Source organism: Thunnus thynnus, chromosome 3 (genome assembly GCF_963924715.1).
Source record: "Thunnus thynnus chromosome 3, fThuThy2.1, whole genome shotgun sequence".
Classification (NCBI taxonomy): domain Eukaryota; kingdom Metazoa; phylum Chordata; class Actinopteri; order Scombriformes; family Scombridae; genus Thunnus; species Thunnus thynnus.
The window spans coordinates 33,701,141-33,716,857 of NC_089519.1; the positions used below are offsets into that span (position 1 = coordinate 33,701,141).

General features: G+C 38.9%; 1 protein-coding gene across 1 annotated transcript in view; it reads right to left on the reverse strand.

Moving 5' to 3' along the window:
• Window positions 1–15,717, reverse strand: part of LOC137180190 (slit homolog 1 protein-like) — an 81,069-nt gene that overhangs the window by 45,746 nt on the left and 19,606 nt on the right. The gene's annotated exons all lie outside the window — the stretch shown is intronic.

The following is a 15,717-nucleotide window of genomic DNA, read 5'->3' on the forward strand; positions in this document are numbered from 1 at the left end:
ATCTGGTCTGAGGACAACCTTGGATCCTCCAGGAGGAGCTGCAGGACGGGTCTCAGGAAAGGGATGTCTGTGCTACTCTGCTTCATCCCTTTCGCCTAAACCCAAATGAACAGCATAAAACGGATGTATTGATGAGTAGAATTAGGAGAGAGAAAGGGAAAATATGAGAATAAATAATAACAAATAAGGAGAAGTAGAAATATACGGGAAATAACAGAAAGAGAAAGAGAGACAGAGAGAAAGAGAGAAGAAACAAACCAGCAACAAGGCCGTGTAGATGAGAAGAGCTGGCGCAGAAGAGAAGGATTGTTATGACGATAGAGACAGAGAGAGAGATGGAGGCTTGATAGAAAGTGACAGAAGAGAAATGAGAGTTGTGCAGAGTTTTTTCTGCTTTGTTTCAAAGAGAGCTCAAGACCAGTGAACCAAACTAACCCTTTCTTTTTGTCTGTCTGTCCCTCTCTGTTCTGTTCCAGTAAGCTTTACATGCACTCGTGGATATGAGAAGCAGAAAAACCAATATTGTCAAAGGATTTCAGTTCTGTTTGTCACAACTAATTTATTCCTCTGCAGTACCAATAAAGACCAAAACAGAGCTCAGCTAGCAAATATTACCGTCAGCATCGAATAAAGAAGATAAAACCTTGTAGATATGATGTAAATCAACAGTGGTTTCAAAGAATGAACTCTGGTCTTTTCGGGAAACACAGCTGGACGTTTTAGAGAATGTGCTTTCAAATTTCCAGTTTGAATATGAATCAGCAGTTCAATTGAACAATGACATGCAGTAGCTTTGGAAAAAAGTAAAATAAGATGTGATTTCTAGTCTCAGGAAGTTATAAGTTCATACAAAGGGTTTCCCCCCCCCCGGGAAGGAGGAAACAATTGAGAGGTAACAACATAATCAGGTCATAAATGTAACTTAATGTTACTTCATCTATTAAAAACCTGAACTGAAGGATTTCCAAAATATTAACTTCTTTCATTGTGAGTGGAGCAATTTCCTGTGACAGCAGGGAGAATGAATATGTATGTATGTGGTGGAGCACAGAACATACAGGGCAGGAAGACTAGATTAGCTTGTGAATAACATGAATGTTCATCAGCTCATCATGTGTTTTTTTTTTCCTGAGAGATTCAGCAGTGTCCAGCATGGAATACAGTCTAATGGATGGTAGTATTTATCCTAGCTCTGTTGACAATGATGTACGTTACGAGCAACTGTAATTCACAGAAGTGCTGATAATACATAAAAAACAGTTTAGAATGTGTCTGGCAATAAATGCAGATACTACTAGTGGTAACTGTGCCAAAAATGAACCCGGTGATGAGAGATAGTTTGCTAAACTTAGTTTTAATTAACAGGGGTATAGGTGACACTAACACTAACCTTAGTTTACATGGCAGCAGTCACCCTGCTCACAGTAAGATATTGAATCGCAGCAACAATCAGTAATGAGGCTTTAGAGTCACAGTTTCATGTTTAAAGCAGAAGTGAAACCGCGGTCATTCTGTGGTCAGTACAGTCAGCTGTAATATTCATTCCTGGAAGTAAAAGTATCTGTTTTACAGCTGCAACAATTAGCTCAGTAATTGATTTAGCTGATCAACTCAATTCAAAGACAACGTGACAATAGAATAAGAACAACCATAAACCAGGTGAAAGGGTGAAGTGAAAACACACCTGATTAATGAGATATCAGGGTGCAAAAACAAACAATCTAACAGGATAATTAAAAGGTGAAGCAGCTCACACAGTGGTATCAAGACAACTCATGTTCACACACACACACCACACAGGTTTACTTAAGTCAAATTTGGGGTATTAACATAGACATACCCTAACCATAACCACCTTTACCCTAACCATAACCACTACCTGCCTAACCCTAACCCTAACCATAACCCTAATCCTAACCCTAACCCTAACCCTAACCATAACCCTAATCCTAACCCTAACCCTAACTCTAACCATAACCCCAATCCTAACCCTAACCATAACCTTAACCCTTACCCTAACCTTAATCACTGACCCAAAAATCAGCGTTTTACCAATTGTGGACATGGATTTTGTCCCCAGTTGCACAAGCTGTCCCCAATCACCTGATCTTAAGTCTTGTGTGTGTCCCTGACTGAAGTCATACCACACACACACACACACACACACACACACAATATTAAAGATGCTTTCCCATCCGGTTGTCAAGATATCTGTTGCCAGGACACGAGAAGGCTGGATATGATGTTTACTGGAGGGAAACACAGACTGGTCACAGCTGGACGTGTTAGTGTGTGCGTGTGGACAGTAGGTAGTCTCATAATATTTGCTCTCTCTCCTGCTATCTCCTCTATTCATTTTCTGATCCGTTCTGTCATCCGTTGTGCCCTTGTCCATCCTCCCCTCCGTCCTTCCTCGCTCCTCTTCATCCTCTCATTGTTACGCCGTCTCTCCTGTCGTTTCAATATCCTCTTCCTCCTTTCATCCCTCCCTCCCCCGCTCACAGCAGAGGGTGAGAAAGGTAAACTTTCCCACTCGTTCTGTCGTCGCCACCTTTCTGTCTATCCATCTCTCCCAACTACAGGTCATACACGGGTTAGTTTTAGTCAAGCGATCTGATTGGCCAAAGAGGATTCAAACTGTGATGGTATTTCCCATAATGGAGAGATTTAATTGTCGTCTACCTTGTGATCCAGATGGTGACCTTTCCTGCTCTCTGCCATTAAGTTTTGTTTTTAAGTTCTGTTTCTGTTCATGTTTATAGCTTCTAAGAAGAGCTGCAACTAACGATTATCCTCATTAATCCTTTAGACTATAAAATGTCGGAAAATATCAAAAAAATACCTTTATAATTTACCAAGATGATGCCTTCAATTTCCTTGTTTTTTCCCAGCTAACAGTCCAAAACCCAACTATATGACAAATAAAAGCACCAACTCCTCACATGTATGGAGCTGAAATCAAAGAATATTTGCTTATTAGTTTTCCCCTTATTGACTAATCAATTATAATTGCAGGTTTACTTTTAAGTATATTTTCTTATTATCAGAGAGAAGTCAGGCAGAAACAGAGAGAAGTGACCCATCACATGTTTAAGCGTCATTACTGCCCATTTACAACTGTCTTTATCTTATACTCCGTTTGCATTTAGTCACTTAATTGATTGGATGTGTAAATGCAAACAAGAAGAATTAGTGAAGAGCAAATTTATAATGATTCCTGATCAGAATAACGTCACAACAACGGTAAATGGCTGCATTTATATAGCGTTTTGATCCAAAGCACTTTACGTTTTTGCCGCTCATTCATCCATTCATTCATGCACTCACACACCAGTGGCAACCAGTTACAATGCAAGATACTGACCTAACAATCAGGAGATATTTAGGGTTCATTATCTTGCCCGAGGACACTGCAACATGTGGACAGGAGCAGTCAGGGATCTTACCACCAACAGTGGACGTCCTTCTAAATGTCAGTCTGTTCAATTGCATCTGTTTTTTTTCTGGACATGAGACCCTTGAAATGATTAATTGGGCAGTATTTATTGTCATTTGGAAAACACAAACTTTGCTGTATCAGTACTAGCTTCAACGAATGTTCCAAACTGACCTGCAAAAATCAAACATGATGACAAAGTCTGTAAGGTGTCATTGTAAAGTTTCTGAGGCATTATTTTAGAGATGCACATTTATCCAAGGTGATTAACTTGGACCAGCCATCTATAATCAGCTGCCTTAAAACAACTGGGCAGCTGATTGATATGACATTTGTACTTAATGAGCTTCCACCTCCGACTAACACACAAACACTGACCCTCTCTCTCTCTCTCCCAAACACAAACTGTATTATTTGACCTTATCCAGGCAGGTCAGCAGACAGAGTCAGAGCAACAACATAGTTAATATTTCATTGTCATAGTCTGGTCCTCTCCTCAACTCACTCTCTGTCTCTCTCACATGCACACACACACACACACACACACTGTATCAACACCTTAAATAACTTATCATCTAACAGTAAGATACTGAGAGACAGACGACAGACAGAGGAGGAAATTGAAGTGATGATAGAGAGAGAAAGAAAAAAACCCTTTAGGAAGGCAAGCAAAAAGAGAAGAAGAAGAGCGAAGGCCAAATAAATCGAAGAGGAGACCCATCAGAGTGAAGACAGAAAAGAAAAACGGAGGAGGAGGAGGAAAGAGAAAGTTAAACCAGATGTGTAGCACAGAACAGAAGAAATTACTGGACTGATGCAGCATCAGAATGCTGATAAATGTGGTCGACCAGGAAACCACAGTTAGGAAGGATGACCCTAAAAAGACCTGCAAGTGGCGCACACACACACACACATACTGGGAACGTCCCCACAGAGACAAACAGACTAATACTGCAGGATTAACCAGGATGTCAAAATATGTGTATGTTTTAGACATGTGTCTCTGACTCATTTTGACACTTTGACACTGATTCCTGATTGTAACAGATGTCCTGAGGGGTTTGTAGAGAGAGCAAGACAGACTAAAAATCAAGTATTTACATGTAGAGTTGACATGATGAGTCAATTAGTCAATTAATCAACAAAAAATTAATCTGCAACTATTTTAATAGTGGTTTTATTTGCTAGTTCAAGCTTTTCAAATGTGAGAATTTGATGCTTTTCTTTGTCATACATGATAGTAAACTGAATATCTTTGGGTTATGGACTGTTGGTCAGACAAAAAAATGATATTTGAAGACATCAACTTGGGCTACAATGACCATATTAACTGACATTTTACAGACAAAATGATCAGATGAGAAAATAATCATCAAATTAAATAGATAATAAAGATAATCATTAGTTGCAGCCCTATTTACATATTTCAAAAAGGCCAAATGTAAGCAAGTTAAATATATATTTGACTCCCATAACTAAAAGAAGAAAGTTAAAACAAATAAAATTTAATATTAAAGGAACAATCTGCTGAAAATTGTGTCTTTTGACTATCCTATCAAACATTCCCCTCACTCCCCTTGTAGGCTTAAAAGATGGCTCCCCCGCAGCATAATCACTTCTCCATTGTTGATCCCTAAGCTCAATATACAATTGTCAATTTGCCAATAAATCATCAAATATGCTACAGTAGGTACCTTTTAGAGCTGCCTCTCAAGACAATAAGCAGTGAATATTTGATAATAACAGATTTTTTATTGGGGGGACTCCTTTAGTAAATCTCTGTAAATGATGACATAATACAAAAGTGAAAGAGCCACTTTATGGCAGCTTTGAACAACAGACAATCCAAGAAAACAAAAAAACAACCAATTATATATAATGATAGCCAGATGCAACTATCCTGTATTAGCCAAATCAAATATGTTGTGAAGGGGAACACAATGCTACCCACTGTAAGTTGTTATTATTATTATTTTATGCATGTACATACATTTATATAACAATTACAAATCATTAAAGTTATTTTGCCACACAATGGGGTTCAGTTGAAGGCATAATGGAGAATCCAACATTTCCAAAGATACCAAACATGCCAAATTTTGGGGGAAATGCACAAAACGTCTAGAATGTGGGGGGGGGGGGGGGGATTATCGGATTTACCGCTAGACAGTATAGCCTACAGCTTGGTGAAACTAAAATTGGGACTGAAAGGGAGAAGATTTGCCACCGTGGAAGAAATCCAGGAAGAATCGCAGGGAAGCTCCAGAGACACGGTGACAAAAGATAACTGCAAGAAATGTTTGTAGCAAGCAGATGCAGAGTGTAAAAAAATGTGTTAAAAAGATGTGGAAAAATGATTTTCTACTGAAATGTGAATTTAAAGGGGGGGGGGGGAAGTTAAAGGAAAAGAGGAACAGAGATGTATTATTATCTTCCTCGTGTTTTACTTCTGAGGACTACAAACATTCATTTTTCTAATTTCCCTTCAGTCTCTCTGTCGACCACAGAGCTGCAGGCAGAGGTCTCAGACAGACAAACACAGCATGTAGGGACAGAACACACACACACACACACACACACACACACAGTTGGCATGAACACGCAAACCCACCACACACACACATGCTAAATATTAGCCTCTCACAACATCCAGAGGAAACATGACTGCCCCTTAATTCAGCACAATCTGAGCACATCACACCACAAACACGCTACAACACACACACACACACACTTGGTAGCATATGCGTGACAAATACACATGTTCCTATTAGTACGCACAACACAAACACACTGGGTACATGTATATATTACACACACACACACACATACTGAACTCTGGGAAGGGTCATGACCTGATGGCATGGGGAAGGCTGTAACCATGGCAACATGCAAAACACAGCCAGGCTGGGAGGTGAATACAGCTAATCACAGCTGGACCGATAAATCAGTCGAGACGATGTATTGGCTGATATTAGCTTATTATATATATAAATATATCCTTACTGGCGTATATATCGATGGCCGAAGAGCAAAACCTCCTATCTAAAAAATGCACTTTTTTGAAAAAACTAAAAAAACCTGTTGTTTTCTTGCAGAATGCTATTTGTTAGGGATACCCAATACATAATGCACTGTTTTTGGACTATATTACTATATTATGTGTTAACAATACTGTAATAACCATACAAACATACTGTAAACAATACCACATAATATAGTAATATAGTCCAAAAACAGTATTTTTATTATGTATTTTCTCAAAAAAGTGCATTTTTCAGATAGGAGGTTTTGCTCTTCGGCCATCGATATGTCAGCTGATGAGTGACAATGAATGTCGGCACAGAAATGCCAAAGAAGAAGAAGTGCCAGCATGACATAGATTGTCCATCAGAGAGCGAAGACGTTAAATGTCTCGCTCACGTAAATGCAGTAGAAAGGGGGCGCTGTTACGCTTATTGCATTTGAATATTCTTCACTGTACAGCAGGTTCAGCCTTTGAAAATGAAATGTAAAAAGCTAATTTCATTTTCAAATTGTTCGAATATTACATTTTAAATTTATTTGCAGCTTAAATAGTGTTTGCATAAATGGAAAATCAGGTTACATTGTTTATACTGCATTTGAATTTTGTCCACTGTACAGCTGGGAAACTAAATATCAAACAGCTTTTCTAATTTTCATTTTAATGCGGGCATAGAACGCCCACATGAATGTGTGATTAGATTATTGCATTTTCATTTTTTTTACTCTAATAACACATGTGGGAAATTATAATGCTATTGTGAAATTACATTTTCAAGTTTGCATTATCATTTTAATATTGTCCCCTACAGGCTTCCATGCTTCTTACTCACCCACAACTTTCTATTCTTCCTGATGTATTTCCCCTTTCTCTCTGACAATCATCATCACTTCTCTCCACCTTCTTTCATGTTCACATCCATCCATCCCTCTCTCCTGCCTGTCACCTCCATTTCTCCTTCCTGTTGTTTTACCTCCATCACACCCTCCTTCCTTTCATTTCACCTCTCCTTCTCGTCTTCTTTTGTTGTTCCCTCTATCTATATATCAGTCTACGCTCCATCCTACTTCCCCTCTACTAATACCTCCTTCCTGTGTCTCACACTTCCATCCTTCATTTCTCTCCCCTCCCTCCCTCCCTCCCTCTATCCATTCATCCATCCACAGGGGAGCAGAGCATTTAATTGAAACACCCCAAAGGCAGATGAGTGAAAGGTGATGGAGGAAGGAAAAAAAAACAAGGAGGAAGAGAAAGAAGAGGATGAGTAGGAGGGGAAGAGGAACAAAAATACCCAAAAGGAGGAGAGAGAGAGAGAGAGACAATGCAAATGAATCAGAGGAAACAGAAATGTGAGAGCTGAAGGCGATTGTCTGTTTTCTCCCACTGATATTTGCACAAGTGTCCGTCTCAGATTAGTGACTGGCTGTTTGAACAGTGGTGCGTGTTTCTCCCCATCATGCTTTTTTTTTTTTAATTCTCTCAGTGTGTCAGCTTTACTTTGGATAGATATTACAGAAGAAAGAGAAGTCAGTGTTTCCCCCCACACACATATATAAACACACACACACACACACCCTGGTCTGAAGAATAACAGCTGAGCAGGTTTTTATAAAGGGAGTGATGGTGTCTCTCCTCACCACAGATCCTACCATCCAGCATGAGGCTGTTACCGCACACAGCAGGGAGCGTCCCACAGTCCCAGCTTTAAGAAAACTCAAATTCTTGGGAAAATCCAGCTCCCATGTCTGCTGCGATGACGGATTTGAGCCCTATATATATAGTGTAAATACAGAAATGCATGCATGTGCAAATGGACTGAACACACACACACAGGCGTATCTGCTGTTGGAAGGACACTTTTCATCCAAATGCCTTGTAGGAGAGTTTTTTGTTTGCTTAGTTTTAGCATGAGCAGCACTATAAGGAATAAAGTGAAGTCATAACACCAGGCCACCCCGGTAGTTTAGGGGATTGAGGCTCCAATCATAAACCACAACACCTCAGGTTTGTAAAAGTCCTAGATTAGTAACAAATAGTCAATGACTCAATTAAGCAGAAAAATTGGCAGCTATTTTGATAACGAAATACTCGTTTTTGTCCATTTTTTAACCAAAAAGAGCAAATATTTGGTGGTTTCAGCTTCTCAAATGTGATGATTTGAGGCTTTTCTGTTTCATACATGATAGTAAATGGAATATATTTGGGTTTTGAACTGGTGAGCAGACAAAACAAGACATTTGAAGACGTCACCATGAGCTCTACAAAATATAAGTATAATGGCCGATTTTCACTATTTTCTGACATTTTTTTTTAGACATGACAAATAATCGAGAAAATACTCTGCAAATTAATTGAATATGTAAATAATTGTTAGTTGCAGCCCTATTCCCAATTTCAAAATTACAAATTACAAAGTTACATCTAATGCACTACAATGTGTAATAAATGCGATAAACATGTAATTAATGCAGAATGTAATGTTATTTTTCACTTGTATGAGAAAGATTTTAAAGGTATTTCTTTATTGAGAGGTTAAATTGATTTATTTCAACACTGCAATCTGTGGTGGCAACTTTTTCTACAGTAATCTCATTTAAATACATAAGTTGCCACCTGTGCTACAGAATATTTCTTATAATTACAAGTTTAATTCATGATTAGTGTTTGTCAGTTATAGCCAGAGGGTGCACACAAACACAGAACACACTGTAAAGATCCAATTATCTCACCAACACTGAGACAGCAACACTAAAAAAACAATAAAAAACTGTATGAATGCAAAGTGACAAAAACACAAAATTAATTTATGCATGTGGAGACACACTTTCTTTCATAAGACAGATATAATATATTAATTATGTCACCCGATCACACACAAAAACACACAGTATTGCTGTACAAATGCAAATCTGTGTAATTAAGCTATGAGTGTGAATGCAAGCACACAGACCCACATATTCACAAAAAGAGACAATTATACTGTACAAATGCAAATACAAGCAATTATCACACACACTCACACACACACACACACTCACACACACACATATTTCTCCAGCGTGCTCCTCCTCTATCTCAGTAAATTAGTCGGGTAAACAGCGAGGTCACACTCCGGTTAGCCTCTAAACTGCCGCAGCACGGCATCTGCCATCTCCGCCTGCGTTAGCTTCACACCGTTAATTAGCTGCACTCAGACGCCAATCAACTGCACTAATGAGGACAGCTCTGCCTTTCTGCCTAATGAGAGAAACACTCCGAGTGTCTTAGGGGAAAGTTAACTGCAAGGACACACACATAAAATCACACACTTTTACTTCCTGGTATATTTTTATTTTAAGCACACTTTGAATCTTTTTTTCCTTCTATTTAATAAACTGATCTTACTTTACTGTGATTAATCAACATTTGTCCACACTCTTCTTTCACTTTCACTTAATATTTTAACCAGTATTATGATTGTTGGTTTGCTATGATTGATTTTTTCATGGCAATCATTAAAACATCCTGTTGTCATTCTCTCTTTGCTTTCCCTCTGCTTCCCTCATCACGCACATGCACCTAGTCATATTTCTGCCAAAACATAATTTGCAACCTTTGCTGTTTATATTTGTATTTTATGAAAATGTTTTTCACTTTGACCCAATCAAAACAGCCAACCATCCAAGCTGAAAAGAGAACGCTGTGTATTTAGCCATATTTAGGCAAAAAAACCCAAAAACTGAATATTTAGAACATACTGAGCACGTTGGATGGACCACAGATGTGTGGAATTTGCTGCAGAAGTGGTTTGAGAAGTTTCTATAAACATCTTGATATTTTTTTTTTCCAACACAAAAATAAGTCAGCACCAGTATCCATTATAACCGGCACTAATTCAACCGACCGCGGCTGCTGTTCTTTCTGAAGGCAGAAACATTTTACTTCTTTCAGGCCTTCTGATGGTGATTTTCTGATACTCAAAAGAAGGTTAAAACAGAAGAAAAACCTCAGACTGTATAAAAAGATGCAGCAGGTGGTTACTGACTTTTACAACCTGTACATTTCAACCATTTAAAGGTCCCCTGTGCAGTTTTCTTGTTAAAAAAAAAATCTTTCTGTTAAATATTTCTCACCAAAATGTACACGTGAAGCTTAAGAAATGTGTAGGGCTGCAACTAACGATGATTAAAAATAAAAAAATGTCAGATAAATAGAGCGAAATGTCTGTTATACTTCCATGGTGACATCTTCAAATGTCTTGTTTTGTCTGATCAACAATCCAGTGTTTATTTGACATGTTTTTCTTTGATTACTTGGCGTAGACAGGAAGTAGCACTAGTCTGCCATGTTGTTTGTCTGATGCAGTAAATCCCATAAATCCACAGTCAATTGCACACCTGCTGGAGCTTTGTATTGACTGGCTAATCACACAGGTCACCTCCAGGTCAAGGTGAATGTGCGTGCGTGTGTGTGTGAGCCATCCAACTACACTCCCATAACTCTTGGGATCCCTTGGGCTAAAGGGAGTTTCTGGGATGGGGCACCCTGGTACTTGAACACACACACACATACACATTCAGAAGGCCTCTGGGTATCATCAAAACACACAAAGGACTGTTACTGGGTGTGGAGCGAAGCCTTCATGCAACCCCACAGAGCCAACAAAAGACCGGAGAGAGAGAAATTAGTGTTCAAAAACAAGCGAAAGAAAATGAGAAAGCGGCAAGAAATACAAATATGATGAGTGAAGAGGAAGTATACTGGAGAAAGATGAGCTGATAGAAAGATTGGGGAGAAAGCTGTGACAGAAAACAACAGCAGGAAGCTTCTTAATATTGACCAGGTGTTGATATGACAACTTGCAACAACAGTGAGAAGCTGAGTGATGAGATTTAACGTGGTGTTACGTAGTGAACTGCAAATCATTTTGTGAAATCCACACATTAATATCTATCTGGTACTACCTCAAAAGTCTTCAAAGATGTTTTAATATGACGCCCGACTGTGCTGTAACTTCATGTCGTGTCTCCTTACATCAATGCGGAATACGACCACTTCTTGATTAGGGAGAAAAACTGTATCGTAGCATTAAAACAGGCTCCTATGAAGCGATTAAGTGATCTGGGTAATGAAAGTGTTGAGTGTTCTGGTTAAGAGTCAATCTGTTTTAATCAGATGTGTTGCCAACTGGTTCAGAGCACAAACAGGTAACAGATGTAAAAGCTCCTACTGAGCTATAAATACACTGGAGTAGAGTATAAAGTGGTTTTCTGGACTCGAGTCGGTTTGGGTCGCATTTCCTCAATGGTCTGTTCATGATTGGATGCGGTTGCTACTGGTTCATTAGGATTAAGGTCTGTTTATCTGTGCACGTGTGTGCGTGAGAGTTTTGCTGTTGTTTTTTTTTTTAAAGGTGCAGTATGTAGAATTTAGTGGCATCTAGTGGAACGGACTTGGCAAAAATGGGATATAATATTCATAAGTATGTTTTAATGGGTGTATAATCACCTGAAAATAATAATTGTTGTGTTTTCATTAGTTTAGAATGAGTCCTTTATATCTACAGAGGGAGCACTTCCACCATGTTTCTACAGTAGCTCATAAGGGACAAACCAAACTTGTTTTTCGCAGGTTTCACAGCCACCGTAGGTTCTCCTACACGTTTGGAGGGGAGGAGTATTCATTTAGATGCCACTAAATCTTGCACACTGCTCCTTTAAATGGGGGTTCAAGTCTGAACACAACAAAATTTTAATTTATGGTTTTTCCTCATCTCAGAATACTCAAATGAATGGTTTTCAGTCAGCGAAATAATGTGACAAGCATACAGTACGTTCTGTTGGCTGACTATGAAGCAGCTGATTGAAGAATTAAAGCTTTTTGTAGTGCTTATTTTTCACACTGGACATGAAAATCAGATAAGTGACCACACATAGGTGTATTGATGGAGAAATAAGTTCTACTACTTGAGATTGAAATTTATGAGCAATTCATGAGCTTATTTTAGATTTTGATAAATGAAGAATTCAACTGTGCGGATCAAAATTGAATGAACGCCACATCGGTTTTATCTTTTTTTTAATTACTTTGAAGGACTCAATCAGCATCAATCTGCTAAATCAGCAGCTTATTTCCATTTTCTATCTTTTTCACTTCCTCTTATATGAGGCAATTCCTTTCTGTGCTCACAGGAGGATCTTGTCCTGGACCAGCCCCTTAGTTATGCTGCTGTAGGCCTAGACCGCCGGAGAACTTCCCATGATCCGCTGAGCTCCTCTCTCCTCTTCTTTCTCTCCATCTGTACGCATTCATGTCCAGTTAATGCACGTTACTAACTCTTCATCTTCTCTCTCCCATAGTTTTGTGCTTTGTGGTCTTTCTTCTCCTGTTGCTTTCTGCAGGTATTTCTGTCTCCGGCGCTGCAGAATCTGAATCTGTGATTACAAGCCACCCACTGCCCCCATGATCTGCTCAACACCCACTGCCACAATTATTATTACTATTATTATTATCATTACTACTATACATCTCTGTATGGAACTTACATTGCTATGCTCTCTCTCTCTCTTTCTCTATCTACCCAACTGGCTGAGGCAGATGGCCGCCCACCCAGAGCCTGGTTCTGCTCAAGGTTTCTTCCTCTTAAAAGGGAGTTTTTCTTGCCGCTGTCACCAAGTGCTTGGGGAATGTTGAGTCTCTGTAAATAATACTGTAAAGATTACTGTCTAGACCTGCTCTATATGAAAAGTGCACTGAGATAATTTAGCTCTATGTAAATAAAACTGACTTGACTACTGTAAACTCGAGCCGAGAACAGCGTCTCCTTGCAGAAGGAAACACATTGAGATGTGTGAGGATATAAAATTTGGTTGAAAGTCAATTTAAGCTGATTGGTTCTTTGGCAATATTAAAGAAGAACAAAGGAGAGAATTATGTGGAGTAGGTATTGTAGAGGAAGAATGAGTGAATGGAAAGAAAAACACAAAGAAAAAGCAACAAACACTGACTGTGTTTTGTGTGTGTGTGTGTGTGTGTGTGTGTGCATGAAGAGAGAAATATTATAACAGCAAGGAAGTGTTTGTGTGTGTGTGTGTGCGAGCGTATTTCCGCGGGACATCAGGCTTTATTGAGTCCATCAACACAGCAGGAGGAAAAGAAATCACTCCTGCTGGAGGAAGTGCTAATGGCTCTGCACTGTGAGTGTGTCACTATGTGTGTGTGTGTGTGTGTGTGTGTGTGTGTGTGCTGATTGATCGAACATGCCAAGTCCATCTCGGTATTCCCCGATGGCAGCCAGAGTGTGAAATTGCCAAAAAGACAAACAGCAAATAATCAGGACAGACACACATGTCCACAAACGGACCAACACACACACATTTTCTTTCACCATCGCTCTAAATTTCTCTTTATCTTTCTCTCTCTCTCTCACACACACACACACACGTCCACCTGTTCATCTCTACCTTCCCGTGTGTAATTAGTTGTATTTTTCATGGCTGTTATTCACTTTACTCCCCCTCCGACTGCGCTCAGAGGAAAAGTAAGTCTTTGTATCTGCACATTTTCTGTGTCAACCCTTAAGTCCGTCACACTCTGTCTCACACACAAACTTTCACACTGGTATAAAAGCATATCACTGTCATAAAGGGATCAATCAGGGAGAAAAGTTCATTAAAAATCTCTGTTGTGTTTGCTTTTTCATTCCCTCTCTCTCTTTCTTTCTCCCCAGCAGTGTTTGTGTGTGTGTTTCCAGGCGTCTCCAGGCAGTAGCAGATACTTTCTCCATCCTAAACTACAAAAACACATTATAACAAAGACTTCAGAGCAGTGTGTGTGTGTGTGTGCACACGTTTTTGTTACCTCACCGGGACCTTTTCCAGTATAAACACCGACCTTGTCTGGACCAGTAGCCCTCATCGGGACAAAAGCCCGGTCCTAATGAGCCAAAAACGTAATTTCTGGGGTCCTGATTAAGGTTAGGGTTAAGAATGAATTGGTTATGGGGTTTGGGTTAGACTGTCCACAATGAATGCAAGTCAATGCAAGGTCCTAAAAAGGATAGCTGCGCAAACTCGTGTGTGTGTGTGCGTGTGTGTGTGTGACACATTTAGCCACATAGTAACCAACTGCGTCCAAGCTTTTGGTTATTAAACAAGAAAAAAAGGTCTTTGTGTGTGTGTGTGTGTGTGTGCGTGTGTGTGTCTGTGTTCAGTTGTCAAATGAAAGCTCGACTGTGCCTATTGCTCCTGTGGGACAATGTTAGTGATTTGTGGTGCTTCTGCTGTCCAAAGGGAGACCATTTGCAGTGTTTTCTGGGGAAGAAAAATGGGGCAATTTTTGATCAGGAGAAAACAGTGAGTGCACAGCCTGCAGCAATAGAAAATAACTCTACTACTCTACTTTATACAGTTTAATATTTTAAATGAAATGGATGTCTCTTAGCTGATAATATTAGCTGATAATGACAGGGTGTGCAGAGTTACTGCAAAAAAAGCACATTGTTGCAGTTTTAAGCTTTCAGTTTTACTTAAAAAAACAACATCAGGAGCTGGTAGGTGTAAGGAGACAGACACCCTTTTTTGGAGTAACTTTATTTTTATATCGATGGCCGAAGAGCAAAACCTTCTATCTGAAAAATGCACTTTTGTTACAGAATGCTATTTGTTAAGGATACCCAAAACATAACACACTGTTTTTGGACTATATTACTATATTATGTGGTATTGTTTACGGTATCTTTGTATGGTTATTTGTATGGTTTGTATGGTTACACTACACTGTTACTTTTATTCTCTTGTTTTATCTGTCTTATTCCCTTTTTAGATTCTTTTTATTTCCAAATTTAACACTTTTTAATTAGGGTTAGTTAGTTTTTATATGACTTTTTACTTGTGTTGCTTTTATATTCTATTTTGATGCCTTTTATGTTCTATGTAAAGAACTTTGAATTGCCTTGTTGTTGAAATGTGCTATACAAATAAACTTGCCTTATTACAGTATTGTTAACACATAATATAGTAACATAGTCCAAAAACACAGTGTATTATATATTGGGTATCCTTAACAAATAGCATTCTGCAAGAAAACAACAAGTTTTTATTTTTTTATTTTTCTCAAAAAAGTGCATTTTTCAGATAGGAGGTTTTGCACTTCGGCCATCGATATATTTTAAAAATCAAGGGATCTCCTGGAGTTTGTAGGGTGTAGGATACAGTCATGTGGTTTCAGAGTGCAATTTGGATTGACAGAAGTTGAAAATAAGTCTTTTGTTGGATTT